The sequence below is a fragment of the Malania oleifera genome, chromosome 4 (assembly GCF_029873635.1).
Source record: "Malania oleifera isolate guangnan ecotype guangnan chromosome 4, ASM2987363v1, whole genome shotgun sequence".
In the NCBI taxonomy this organism is placed as follows: Eukaryota; Viridiplantae; Streptophyta; class Magnoliopsida; order Santalales; family Ximeniaceae; genus Malania; species Malania oleifera.
Window position 1 is genome coordinate 11221572 of NC_080420.1, and position 3695 is coordinate 11225266.

Consider the following 3695-nt stretch of genomic DNA (forward strand, 5'->3'; position numbering starts at 1 on the left):
TGCATGGGTGGGTCACATCAAAATTTTAATATTTATATTTTTCTTTTTTTTTTCTTCATTTCTGTTCTGTGTGAATATAGTTCATTCTGGCTTTCTTGGAGCCCGTTTCACTTGAAACTCAAAACATGGAAGATGTAGATAATCCTTTCCTATTTCTCTAGAAATTTGAATCGTCTCGATCGGAGCTTAACCGAAAAATTTATGTGTAATTTATGAATAGGTACCGGTTTTGATTCTCGGGAATTTCTCTGCGACAAAAAATTACAAAAAATTCATAAATTATGTAATAAAACTCAAAAATGATAAATTCAGCACTTTATTAAAATATTGGATGTAATTGGATGTTTAATTAAAAATATAAGTCATAGAAACCGGATTAAAGTGCCCAATTATGCTGTTTTGACGCGTAACCAGCAGCCAGGTCATCTTAGCAACACACTGGGTGAGGAACAAAAGAAAGGAAAGAAAGAAAGGAAAGGAAAGGAAAGGAAAGAAAGAAAGGAAAAGAAAGGAAATAAAATGGAAGTGGGAAAAGTTAAAGGAGGCGTAGGGTTTCTTTGGGGGAGCCGGGGGTGAGAAACATGCGTTGGGGCTGAAAATATAAGAGGTCGCACCACAAAAAGGGGTTGAAAAAAAAATTATTTTTTTGGTGAGACACACAAGGGAGGCGGACCACACACGGTTTTTTTTAAAAAAATTATTTTTTGGGAGCTTTCTTATGGTTTTCTTTTGGGGGTGCTGCGAAGACACACACACACGACCAGCAAAGGAGAGGTGGCCACGCGCAGAAAATTAAAATCTTTTAGGGAACCAGAAGCGGTGAACAATGGCGGTGCTGGGGGTGTTCGCAGCGCGTGATGGCGGTGCTGCGAGTGTTGATTTTTCCCGTACGCTACAAATAGAAGAAAGTATGGTGAAATTTGTTATGTTGAATTTAATTTTCTGAATGAACTAAATTTTTGTATTCTAGGAAAACGATGTAGTCAGTTTCAAACTATGTTTGCTCTTTGATGCTAATCTAAAGTAGTTTTCCTTTATGTTTGTTTGAGTTATTCTACGCTTAATGCTTTTAATTAACTAGTCATTAATTAAATGATATTAGCCTTGTGATTTGCTACCGCAAGGGGGGATTATAGGATAGATCTTGGATAATTCATCGTAGGTAAATATAGAGATTGAAAGACTTGTATGAACCTACATAGCATTAAAAATCGAGGGTTTTATTGCATTCTTGCATTATTCATTTGCATACTCATATGTTAAATAATAAACAAGAATAGGTTCTAATTGACTATCGAAAGAGGCTTTTGGAAAAATTGGTGATTTGCTAACAAACAGAGAAAACGAAATCGAATTAGCTAAATGAGTCAAGCATTGTGAGAAACTAGGTGAAATCGGTTTCCTAGAAGTTTTCACCATCATTAATTTGTTACGTATCAACTGGCTTTAATTTATCTTGAATAGTTTATTTAAAATAGTCATATTTCAATTTCGCAGTCTAAAATTATTAATCTTTCTAAATAAAATGAAGGTTAGTTTAATTTCGGTACTTGGTAAAATTAAGACTCCAATCCCTGAGGACGATACTCTACACATCATTATATTATAAAACTACGATACTGTACACTTGCAGTTTTGCACCAATCAAGTTTTTGGTGCCGTTGCTGGGGATTGAGTTTTTCTTATTTTTGCCAATATCGATACAAAGTAATCTTGGTTTTAATTTAAAATTTTATTTTTATATTTTTATTTATTTCTTTTCTTTTCATTTTATTTTATTATTTTATTTTTTTCTGTATTTTTTGTGTGTATTGTGTTGGATGTGTAGTGCCAGAACGCGTGTCATTATTCCTTTTGATCCAGAGATTGAAGAATGCTTAGACCACTAAGGAAAAAGAGGGTACTAGCCATGGAGAATGGACAAGATAATGTGCAGTCACGCGCTTTGAAGGATTATGTACGGCCAGTTATGAATGACATCTATTTGGGTATCAGACGCCAGCCCATTAATGCCCACAATTTTGAGCTCAAACCCGCATTAATCAGCATGGTGCAGCAGGCCCAATTGAGTGGATCACCACTTGATGATCCCAATATCCATCTGGCGATGTTTCTAGAAATTTGTGACACTATGAAGATCAATGGTGTTACTGAAGGCACCATTAGACTAAGATTGTTCCCTTTTTCTTTGAGGGACAAGGCAAGAGGTTAGCTACAATCCTTACAACCGGAAAGTATCACTAGTTGGTAGGACAGGGCAGAAAAATTCCTGGCTAAATTCTTTCCACCTGCAAAAACAGCTTAACTCAGGAGTGAGATTGGTCAATTCAAGCAACATGATTTTGAATCACTCTATGAAACTTGGGAAAGGTACAAGGATTTGATTTGACACTGCCCACAACATGGATTATTGGATTAATTGGAGATTCAGATGCTCTATAATGGATTAAACAAGCAAACTCAGACTTTAGTTGATGCTGCGTCTGGGGGAACTTTGATGTCAAAGACACCTGAGGGTGCTACTGCTCTTTTGGAAGAAATGGCCTCAAATAACTATCAATGGCAAACCGAGAGAACTATGGCTAAGAAACTTGCTGGAATTCATGAATTAGAGCCGTTTACTACACTTTCAGCTCAAGTTGCTTCTCTGTCTCATCAGATTTCAGATTTAACAACCCAAAGGATACCACAAAGTGCAGAATATGTGGCAGCTACAAGTAGGAGAGATCTAAGCAATGAAACGATTCATGATCAGGTTCAATACATCAACAATCGGAACTACAACTATAGGGGTAATCCAGTGCAATAATATTACCACCCAGGGCTTCGAAATCATGAGAATTTGTGTTATGGAAATACAAGGAATGTGCTGCAACCTCCTCCAGGACTTGATAGTCAACAAAGTGAGAAGAAGATGTCACTTGAGGATGGGATGATATCATTTGTTGAGGAGACAAAAGCAAGGTTTAAAAAGACAAATGCACGGCTAGACTATAACGCCCCAACCTGGGTCTGCCAGGGAGCACTGCGTTTCTCCTCCTCCACCTGGACTAGACAACAGGGGGCTGGCCTTATCGGACTAATGACTGACTCCACAGACCAACACGTGTCCTTTTCAGTGTATTTTGTCCTCACTCACACACTTCCTGAGAAAAATTCCCAGGAGGTCACCTATCCCAAGATTGCTCCAAGCCAAGCACGCTTAACTGTGGAGTTCTTATGAGAAGGCTCCCGTAAAGAAAGGTGCACATTGTTGCTATGGGTAGTAACATCTAATCCTTTTTTTTTTTTAAGTATTTCTTTCACGAGGTATCACATTCTCCCTCACTTATAGAACGCAACATTCTCGTTGTGAATCCACATTTTTCAAATCCAAGCGATGTGAATCTCATCACACTTCCGGCTAGGTAATGGCTTTAATACCATCATGTAACGCCCCAACCTGGGTTTGCCAAGGAGCACTACGTCTCTCCTCCTCCACCTGGACCAGACAACAGGAGGCGGGCCTTATCGGACTAATGACTGGCCCCACAAACCAACACGTGTCCTTTTCAGTATATTTTTTGCTCACTCACACACTTCCTAAGAAAACTTCCCAAGAGGTCACTCATCCCAAGATTGCTCCAAGCCAAGCACGCTTAATTGTGGAGTTCTTATGAGAAGGCTCCCGAAAAGAAAGGTTCACCTTGTTGATA

The 3695-nt window shown here is 38.4% G+C and overlaps 1 non-coding gene across 1 annotated transcript; it reads right to left on the minus strand.

Annotated features, from left to right (window-relative positions):
- Positions 1 to 2302: 2302 nt before the first annotated feature.
- LOC131154746 (small nucleolar RNA R71) lies at positions 2303 to 2409 on the minus strand. The gene has a single exon (XR_009136655.1). It is a non-coding gene; the product is annotated as a small nucleolar RNA R71 (small nucleolar RNA).
- Between the last annotated feature and the right edge of the window lie 1286 nt (positions 2410 to 3695).